Raw genomic sequence first — 11,472 nt, forward strand, 5'->3', positions numbered from 1 at the left:
ACACTGCAGATGTTGCCTGCAGAGCCTTCATATTTTGGTGTCAAAGTCATGGACCTCTGACACTGGCGCTGAGGGTGGACTTCTCCAACCAGTAACAATCATATTGCTGCTGTCTTCTGCATGGGTCAAACCACAAGCAAATAATCTCACCCAACCACTGACAAAAAGAAAATATAATATGGTAGAGTTGTATAGACTTACAACCTTGCTTAGGAAAGTGCCACTTTCAGAGCTATTTGCCTTTTTTTTTTTTAGTGCTTGTTTTCCCTCAGCAAAACAGTTTTTCATTCACTGGACAGATCATCCTGCTATTTACTTTAAATCCTGTCAGCCCACCCACACAGAAGTGCACCATGAGCAAAACCAGGAGAAAGTTCATTCAGTCTCCAGCAGCAGCGCCCAGGCTTTGCAAGGCTGAGGCTCACTTAAGAATAACTGGCAATGTTGCCATGTCTTTTCTAGCACATATCTCATTTCTCCCCATATCTCATGTCCCCTTTCTCCCTCCACATGCTATGGCTGGGCTGTTGGGTTGTTGGCTGAGCCCAGAAAGGCTAAAATGCTTGGGTTTGATACCCCAGCTGCTGGAGGTGCACTGTCAGGGACCACTGGCCCAGGAGGTTAAAACAATCAGCTCAGAAAAGAGTGTCCTGGGTCAGTAAAGGACAGATGCTTGGATATGGCATTCCAGAGCACAGCTGGATGATGGGCATGGTATACAGATCTTCCTCAGGAAAAGTTAGGACTATTCAGAGTGGGCTGTACTTTGTCCAGGACTGTTGTATAAACTAACCATAGAGTTACTACAGGGAGAGCTGTGACTACAGCCCTTCTACTGTCAGCTTCTACAAGCTCCTGAGTGACAGGCCCCCTACTGCATCTGAGTAGGCTCTGATGCTGGATTTTTGCTCTCATTCCCTCTATGGTTCATTAAAACCTAGAATCCTGAAGCCATAGAAAAGAGGATCACAAGGTGTTACAATGCCAGGAGCGGCAAAAGCTTGCTTAAAATTAATATTAACTAGAGCAAAGGAAGAAATTTAAGGACAGAAAATCAGGCAAAAGCAGTGACTTCAGAGAAAAGATTGTGTCATGGCCAAATATTTCTTGTGGATGAGCCCCTAGGTAAACATTTCAAAGGACTCTAGGAAAGCAATAGAAAACTTCTGCATCACTGTAGGAAGATGGAATGAGTTGCCTACCAGGAGCACTATAGCTCTAACCTCAGTGGCACTAGGAAATAAAAACCTACAAATGTTTTTTCTCTGCTGCTTGCACTGCCCACTCAGTGCAGCCAGCTTCCACTGCTGCTTCCTTCTGACAGGCTGTAGTCAGCAAAGGGAGGCTGAGTCTGCACTGCTCCTTGTGTACTTCTGAGCATCCCTAGCCCCCATGCAGTGAGTGTAGTTAACTGTGCACCTCAAAACCAGTTACACTCCCGGAGACTACCCAGAACACAATAAACAAACACCCTTCCTGCCATGACATCTCCCCTTCTCTCTGAATCCTCTAAGCTGGGGATCCACAGTGAGCACCGGAGGAGATGGTAGAACCCCTGATAGTTTTAACTCTATGCAGCACCAGAAAACTGAGCTGCAGTTTTTAAACTGCTGTTGCTTCCTTCTAGCCTTTCTGTTCACCACTTAAGAGTCATTGAACAGTAGTGTGGTGGTCTGTTTAATTGCTGATTATCTTAACCAAGCAACTTAACTGAGTAAATGCAAGTTCTGTACTTCTAGCTCTGAGTGAAAATGATGAAGTGTCATGAAATACTCAGCCAAAAAAGACAGATGTAGTAAGGCAAGCTGAGCATCAAAAAATACAACACAGATGGTCATGATAAATTAATTGAAGACACAAGGGGGGAGATGCAAAAAAATGCCATGGAGCCTATAAGTAGACAGATGTAAAAAATATCTCTGATTATGCACTTAATTGCACTCTCTGTGATTGCTTGGTTCCTAATGTACACTGTTAACAAACAATAATCTCCAAAGGACTTTGCCAAGGTTGTTGGCTTTTAAAATGACCACATCTCAAATGCTGACACAGTCCATGATGATCACCTTTGCAGAGGTAATAATTTTTTAAACAGTAATTTTCATTATGTGATGGAAATTTCTCTAGTACTAGACATGTAACTACTTTCACACCACATTTGAAGGGGTTTTGTCTCTGTCTTACCAAAATATATGTTATTTTATCTTAAACTGATGCAAATCTAAGTGACAGCAATTGACAGATTTTCATTAGCCCCAGGAGATTTCAAATTATTTGTTCTCTTTTATTCAAAAGTGAATTTTTCACTGTTCAAAATTCAGTGCAACAGCGGTTTTGCCATTAAATTCAATAGGACCAAGACTTTGCCCATGTTCTGTTTGAGTTTGTTCCAGAGTCTACTGAAATCAATGCAGGGGCAGGAGGGATTGAAGCTGATTTGGAAAGGAATTTTAAAAAAGGGGGGCTGTGTGTAATGATTATGCCATAATTTCTCTGCATATAGGGAATCTAATTATTGCTCCATTCAGCATGTAACCTCCATGTAATTAGTGAAACTTCATGGAATATGTTGTGCAAGAAACACTAACTTTAACACATACATCCCCTTCAGGTGAGAGCAGTAGGAAGAAAAAAGACAAGGACACCTAGGAAAGTGCTTTGGGGATTTGGAACTGAAGGACAAGACAGTAGCTAGATCCTCTGGAGGCGAGAACTGAGAACTCAACAAGTCCCAGTGGGGTCACACTGTTTGTGTAGAGGCTCCCAGAGAAAGCCAACTCCTCCCAGACAGAGCTCTGGAGCGTGCCTGTATTCCTCCTTGGGTCTAACAGATGCTTCTTTTAAACGCTTAGGGAAAGATGCAGGGTACAAAATCTCCCTGTCATCCCTGAAACCTTAAAGCTTACATTCCACAGTTAGGCAAGTAGGATCAGCCCTTTCTCATTGCCAGCAACTGCTTAAAAATGAAAGTTTCTGAAATGGTGGTGTTTCAGAGAGGGACACCCTGTGGGCATTTGAATTAAGCCCACGTTTTCTGGGATATCATCTATATCCATGGACTCTTTCCAGGGTCACCCCCACACAGCACACGGGAAGCACTTGTATCTAAGTAAGTCTCAACCCAGCATTTGGGGTGTCCCTTGCACTGCTCCACTGACCTGCTGAGCACTCTAACACCGGCCATAAGCCTCAAACACCTCTTGGCACAGCTGGGAGCAAAAGCTGGCATACTGCAACCCTCACACTGGCTTGGCCCTGGGGAGGATTTTCCCTTTGGGGAGGCTGTTCCCCACTTTCCATGGACTTTCTCCACTTGAGCCTGCATGGAGGGATCTGCTGCTGCAGAAGCTGCAAGAGACACTCCGGCTCAGACAGGCTGGGAAAGCAGAGGGCAGGCACAACAATTTACCCTTTCCTGCACACAGTGTTTTGGACAGACTGTGTTGCCTCTGCTGCCTCCTGACTTCTTATCTAAAGCCTGGAGAGCCTGAGTGTTGGGGACGAGAGGACACTTTAGTTGCTCCTTGTGGGTCACAAACAAGCCATTAAAAAAGGATCACAAGGGGAAGGTGGGAAAACCCCAGAGTGAGTTTGTTTTTCCAGATTTTATCAGACTTGCTCTTTTTAAAATGTGAATTCTTAATCTTAAATGTCTTGAACATAATTCCTTCAGTTAAACACCCATTTTCCAAAAGATATGTAGCATTACCCACGCATAGACATGTATTTCTTTCAGTGTGGGAGGTCAACATTTGAAACTCTAATCCCAGAAATGCTGAGACTAACTCTAGAGCCTGTAATTTTTATTTATGTAGTTAAATTATTTAGATTTCATTTAAGTCCAGCCAAAGAACCGCCCTTTCCTTAAGGCCCCAGGCCACCCCACTCATTCATTCCCTAGCATTACACTGGGACTATCAGCAATTTAGGGCAGGGGAGCTTCGCTGGGGAAGGTGTTAAATGCAGTGATTTAGCAAGAGCACGTTTCAGTCTCTTAAGCAGGCGGTGATCTGCAGAAGCAGATGCATCTAGTAGATCGTATTCACAACATGCAGAGAGTCTGTTCAACCAGTCCTGAGCCTCTGTGCCCACCAGTGAGTTGTAGAACCTCTCTGGAGCACGGTCCTGCGCACCACTGGAAGGTAGAACTCCATACCTGCGGCATGAGGCAGCAGATGCAGGAGATCATGCAGAGGCTGTTCTCTGCATTAAAAGAGCTACCTAGATATATCTGAAATAACTCAGGCTCAGCCTAGATGAGATGTTCTGATACGATGCTTATCTGACACCCTGCCCTTCTGTACGACAGAAATTGTTTTGGGCCTGCCAGTGGAATGTTCTACAACTTAACTCAAAATACTAATTACTTGACAGGCTAGTGCTCATTTTCCTGTCATTGCAGCTGTCTGTTTTCTGTTGTGATTCTAAATGGTTAAGCAAGCTGTATACTGGGAGGCATAATCTGCTGTAATACGCTGTGGTCTGATGCATGCACCTAGATTGGAGTGTTACTTAAGCTTTAATCCCCAAGAAATCAGTGATTACCCACAGGAGACAAATGGAGGGCTGTTTATAGTATAGTTGCTAGACAACAGTGCAGCATTTAAAGTATATTTGTCCAAAGATTAACTGCATCTCAGAGGCTGACAACTTTTCCAACAACCTGTTTATGAAAAGCGAAGTTTAAAACATCTAGGTTTTCAAAAGAAAGGAGAGCAACCCAATAATTGCTTGGCATTTTCAGGGACACAGGGAAATGATGAGTGCAGTGCAAAATGTAGAGGGAGGGGCTTCTAAGGCTTAGACTGCAGAGAAGTGAAGGAGCAGCATGATGAATACTCTGCACAGGTCCTTGCCACCCCTCTGCACACACAAGGTATACATTTCCCCAGCTTTTACACACCAGTGCCAGGCAGCTGCTTTAAAGCCTTTAATTCCCTGCCTCCCTCAGAGAGTAAAACCAAAAATAGTAAAGAAATTACAGAAAGCGTACTATTAAATCCATCTCTCTTTCTCCCGTTTCCTCCCCTGAGTGTTACAGAAACTACCTTTGTTCCTTTTGGAAAAGGAGGATATGTAAATGGAGCAGAGCTGGGCTGCACTTACTGAGATCTATTTGGCAATGCTCAGATGCAAACTGCATGGATAATATCCAATTTAAATGGTGTTTCCTTATTTACTGCAGTGCTGTCACACAGTTTTGCCTCTTCCAATAGTTTTGCCTCTTACATATATATTTTTTTTGCTGTCTCTTTGACCACACTGTTTTTACCTTCCTCCTAATACAGCAAATGAAGCAAGGAAGTAATATGGGGGCAGGGGAGAGGGTCGTTTGTGTGGAAGAAGCAGAGGGACAAGAAATCCAACAGAGACTCAGACAAGCAAGATTTTCCTGACCTGTCATTTCAAATACTGTTTTCATTTTTTAAGAAGCAGGTGTCTGGATTATATAGACTTTACAATATATGGCCTCTGTGTTACTTGACAACTTTCTGAATTAATCTGGGTCTTTTTGCTGAGAGAGATCTCTTCAAAATGTACATGAATTCTTCAAAATCCAATCCTCTTAAATTATTTTCTCAAAGCACCAGTGTGAGCAGTGTCACCGCATCAGTGCTCCACCTCCACAGCTCCAATCATCGTCTGGCTCAAACATGGGGAAGGGACTTTGCTGGAGGAGCTGCAAGGCAGATGTGGCTGATGCTGCAGGGGCTGGGAGGTCACCTCAGCCACCATCAGTGTTGGGACAGCATGAAGCACATGGTGGCCTTCCCTGGCAGCTCTTCATCTAACCTATTCCTAAACCCACAGCAGCGGGGATCCTGCCGCCTCCCTTGGCTACTAGCTACAAGTTCCATGGCAACATTTTTCTTCCCATCTAACATAAGTTCTCCTTCACACAGATTAACCTGATTTGCCCTCACCTTGTACCAAGTAGATGGGGAGAACAACTGCCACAGTAGAATACCTGTGACTTGTATTTATCCCATGACCTGCTGTGACCTCTGGTTCTTATTTTGCAGTACTTGTGTCACTTGTGTTGTTGTACATTCCCAAAGATATAATTTCACCTTCATCATCACTGAATTTCATTCTGGGCCGTTTTCCCTGTTAGTCCAAATCATCTTTAACTCAGGCCCTCACTCCAGGTGAATCCTTCAGTCCTTTCAGGCAAGAAGGTCATAGCAAAATTATATAAATACATTCTCCAGTTAGCACCACTGGACATAATAGTAAAAATATCCAGTAGAGACAGGCTCACAGCACATCCCTGTGTGACCTTATTTGAAATTACCTCTTACACTGAGATAAAGGAACCAGAGAGAGCTCAGAGAGTGATTTTTCAACAAACATTTCTTTGTTATGGTGTTTCATCTACACCACAGGGTCCCTAGTGCATCATTAACTTCTAAATTGTTGCACAGAAGTCTGTGCAGCTGAGAGCAGGATCTGGCCTGCACATTAGTAAGATTTGCTGTTCTGGTCTGTTTCAAAGCCATCAAGATGAAGACTCTCTATTCTTAGCTTGAGTAGTGGCATTAATGCACAGCAGTGCAAGAAAAGCAGAGAAATATGTTCCCCTAAGCACTACCTTTTTGTGGGACAAAGGCAGTCAGGGCCAACCATAGCTCCCAGGACACCCATTTAGATGTATATACACAGAGCCCCTAAAGTACTTGACACACATCCTCCCAGACTGAAGCTAGAACTTCTTTGCAAATTCAGAGGAAGGTTTAAACCTGGGTTATCTGCATGAATTTGAAGGGACAAAAGAGAAACAATATGGACTTCATTGAAGATGCCCTCTCCGTAGATGTGCCAGGAAAATTGCATCCATAATACCAGAGCATTTTGTTTCTTTTCTATGAATAGTATCACAGAATGAAAATTCAGAATATGCAGGCTCAGTTTTGTGAGGAATTTTTCTCCTTGTTTCCCTTACCTAGCAGAAAACCCCAGAATGTGAGGGGTTTCAGTACCTCATGGCCAGTGTGGAAAACGTCAGTTAAATAAATGGGATTATTTGTCCAAATAAAGGAACTGAAGCTGCTGGAAAAGTGAGCACTGGGTGATTGGGCAGCTCTGCGAGCAAGAGCAGAAGCAGAGTAGAGAGAAAATGTAGAAGCAAGAAGTTATTTTCTTATGCAAAATCTGTCCACCCCCTTATATCAAGAAATGACAAGCCATTCCTTCAAGGAAGTGAGCAAAAAAATACTGAACATCTCTGTTCAACATTGCTTTCAATTAATTCTCCATAAAAAGATGGTCTCTGTCCCATCATACTCACTTGGTGTCTCCATGGACTTAGACTTGAAAAAACTTGAACTGTTGCTGCTCCAGTCTCTGAGATCACCCTCTTTGCTTGTAGTTTGGAGAGAAAAGCCACACATAGAGATGGATAGGTGACTGAGCCACTGTCCAGGGCTGGATCTCAGTCCCTCAGAGGGGATGGAGGTCCTTTGTGGCAGTGGGCACAGCTTCTCCCATGGCTCTGCCTGTTTGGAGGTGGATGCTGCAGCTCTGCTTCCCAAGGGCTGACAGCCTGCAAGTGGTGCTGGTGCTAAAACACACTAGTTACTTTCTCAGCCATGTCTGAAGTGAACATGGAAAGGAATAGGTTAAAAATGGAAGCCTCTTTCCTTCCTGAGCACTGCTATTACTGTGAAATGGTCTTCTGCTCAAAGATTGCCTACGGGGAGGAAGAGACTGTCATTTGAGAGCACCTACTGCAAGGACATTCTTATTCTGCTCTGAGACTGCTTTTCCCCAATTATCCCAAATAACATATTCCATAAGAGTTGATGCTGTCTTATTTTTTTCATGCAGTCAAGCCTCAAGTGCCAGCAGAAGGTGAAACAGAAACCTGATGGATCAGGCTACTCTCCTGAAGAGGGAAGGCCGCAGGCACTGTTCTCTCTGAGGACCTGTTTCAGCAGCAGGTAGCAGAACAAGACTGATTCCCCTGGAAAAAATTACTGACAAAAAGTCAAATGCAAAACAAATAACCTGCTCCACTTTCATCTGCTTATTGCTAAAGCAAAATCCCTTGTCAGCAAAGGGGACATAAACACACAGTATGTTTTCATGGCCTGGCAGCTTGTACCATCTTCATTTTGTGAGCACAGTCCAGCAGAGATTCCTGCAGGCAGTGACCAGCTTTCTCTGACACTCTGAGTGCTTCTGACAGGGAAGTGTGCACACAGCCCTAATTCTGGTGGGAAATGTAACTTCTGGAGTGAGATACTAGTGGCAGAGAACCTACAACACTCGAAGCAGAGAGTCTGACTGCCATCTTAGCTTTCCCTCCAGCCTCTGGATGTGACTGGCTCCTCCTCAAAGCCCAGCTCTACATCGTCATATGAAATGTGGTGTAGAGAGGGTCTGGGACCAGACCCTGGTGCCCACTAGGAGTGTGGGTCCTGCACAACTGTGAAGCTACTCCAATTCACAGAGGGCTGCACTGCCCTGTGCAGAAGGAGCAGGTGGAGAAAAAGCCCTCTTCACATCTTGTTGCTGGTCTGGTGACTGCGGAGGAGCAGACAGGCTAAAGCAAACAGTGCAGCAGCAGTCAGTGTCCTGTTGTGAAAGAGCACATGTGTGTGCAAGGTAGACTGAGTCCCACTCTAGAAGGTCAAACAGCAGACCTGGTGATTTAATGTTTCAGGTGTTTTCCTTTTGATGAAGTACATTTCTGGTGGCTGCAGGTCAGTAACTATTACCCTGAAGGACTGGATATTCAGTGTAAGATACATCACCAAGCTGTGCAGACCTCACTGTGTTCATGACAGCACAGGACCTCACCCATGCATCCATCAGAGTAGAACCCGGCTTGGGATGCCTTCACCCTCTCTTTAGTCTCATTTCAGTCCTGCTCCGAGCAAATCATCTGTGCCTGTCACACACTCAAACTTTAGACTGGAGAAGAGCTCAAAACAGAAGGTCAGAATTTAACCCAGTGCAGCCACAGGGAGCTGAGGTCTCTTTTCTGCTTCAAATATTTATCTAGTACATTACTGATGCTTTGGGACATAATGATAGAAGATTAGAATGATTATGATCTCTGAAAAAAGTGGCTTGTCATGATTCGTGAAACACAGCTCAGCCAGAATGAACCTAGTCCTGGACCAGCAGCTGAAATGCAAGGAAGCTGAAGGGAAGAAATGTGTTTTCAGTGATTGGGCTACAAGAGGATTAGTTCTGTGATGTCTGAGTCCAGCGTTCCAGAAACTGAACTGGCTTCTGCAGAATAATTCATTATCTCTACTGAAAGGCTTTGCTGAGGATTTGAAAAGGGACACAGAGAGTGGCCAAAAAAGCACACTGGCTCCTGGGGCCTGATCTTTGGCATTGAACTGATGTTCATTGTATGCTAGCAAGAGAAGGCTGGAAGATGGAGATAGACACCCATGGGCAATATGACACTATAAAAAGTAGCAGGGCCAGCTCAAAAATGGCTGAGGCAAGAGCACAAGGGAAAGAAGAAAGATTGAGTTGCAGTAAGTGTTCACTGAGCTTATACAACAGATCTTTTTTTTTCCTCCCTCCATGCCATACTGGTGCTTGACAAAGACAGATAAATGTGGGTTTGAGTTATGATACCAAGTGAAACAAAATCATAACACCATCGAGGAACGCTGTTTTCAGCAGAAACACATCGGTCAACTCTCACTGGGGGTTTCAGAATCCTGAGTCAGATGGCTTTGTGACAGGATTTACCTGCACATTTATTCTTTAAGGTATTTCATAGCTATTAGAGCTATTATTCAGCTCACTGAGTGGTTTATTTATTCTTTATGGAAGCTGTAAGTGTCCTGAGAAATGGCCTTCTTTCCAGTGACCGAACAGGTACCATACAGAGAGCTCCTCGCCTGCCATCTGCTCCAGCCTGGTGGGAGGGACCAGCTGTGGAGGCAGCAATCATTCAATTTCCTCTGACACTTAGTCCTTGAGGTCTCTGCTGATTGCCTATAACAGTCCAGCAAGACTTACTTGTGATGTGCACAACTATCCAATAAGGAGTAGATTACGACCATCTGTCCCATTAAGGGCCCTGATTCCTCAGTGGTGATTATGCGCTGCAAACGCAGGTAGCTCCTCTGAGGTTAGCACAGCCCTAACAGGTTTTGGCAGTCAAGGACCTGGCCACTTCTCTGAGCCTGCACTTACCACAGGCAATGCTACAGTGTTCTGCTTGCCTGAGGGCTCTGGCACCCTTTACACAGCCAAATGTGGCATGATTGCTGGGGCAACATTTTGGCAGAGGTCAACCAGAGCGCAGCAAGTGATGCGGGATGTGAGGGATGACAGCCTGTGCGCAGCTGGTGCCCAGCAGGGTGCTCACCTCATGCCTGAGAAATGCCAAGTCCTGGAATCCATAATGAGTGATTCTTCTGTAATAGGGTGAACATACGTGTGTGTGCACTCTTAGCATGTTTGGGGACGATTTAATGATGGATGTGTCTAGGAAGGGTGGAGGATGCATAAATATTCCACTCACAACTGTTTTGGGAGCTGATTACACACACTGAGCTGTCCTCTCAGGTTTTGGGCTGAAGAATAAGACCTCATGTCACTGGTTAAACTGTATTTCAGGCACGACAGGAGTCGGGCGCTGTGCTGCAGGAACTGACTGACAGCAAGGCACAGAAAAGGGATTAGTCCTTCAGGTCAGCAGGAGAAGGAAGAAATTGAAATGACAAAGATAGAATGCAGGCTCAGAGCTGCAGATCGCACTGCATGGCCGTGGAGCACCTTGTTTTAGAGGTATCTGAAAGTGATGGAAAGAGCAGGAAATCGAGATCCCCTGCTGATCTCTATTACCAGCTCTCGCTCCACTTGCCCTGCCACACACAAACCTGCAGACACACACCTGGGGTTTTTAAACACATACTTAGCAGCCAGCTTGAAGAGGACAAAATGTAAGAGTCACAGAAGTCTGTTCTTAATAACTGTGCAATGAGAAAACTTAAAAAGAGGAACCTACTCACTCTAAAGTAAAAGGTGTTCAACTTACTATAAGATGGTCCAATTTCTTTTAAAATTAAAATACTGGTGCTCCTGTAGTTTTACCAGCACGTTTCAGATTAGGCATCTGCTCAGGCATTGCCTCAAGTGGGTGTGTGGGTCACTTCAGAAAAACAGTTGTGGAAAATCAAGCCCTCCTTCTGTGCTGCGTGCTGGCTGCAAGGAAACCACCAATGCCATTCACCAAGAGCAGGACCAGCCAGAGCTTTTTGATGCACTGGTTGTTTATTCAGTAATGTATTCACTGAATAAACAACCTGTTACTCTCACTGGAGTGCCACGCTAAACACACAGGCAGATGTGGAGGTGCAAACAGCGGAATGGGGGACGAGTCACTGCTCACCCCAAAGGCTTGTGATGGGCAAGTCCCAGGCACAACATCTCTGAGCATAGGTGAGCTCCAGTGGTGGAAAAGGCATGTTTCATCTCATTCAATCATTCATTCAT

The sequence above is a fragment of the Corvus hawaiiensis genome, chromosome 3, assembly GCF_020740725.1.
Source record: "Corvus hawaiiensis isolate bCorHaw1 chromosome 3, bCorHaw1.pri.cur, whole genome shotgun sequence".
NCBI classification, from domain to species: domain Eukaryota; kingdom Metazoa; phylum Chordata; class Aves; order Passeriformes; family Corvidae; genus Corvus; species Corvus hawaiiensis.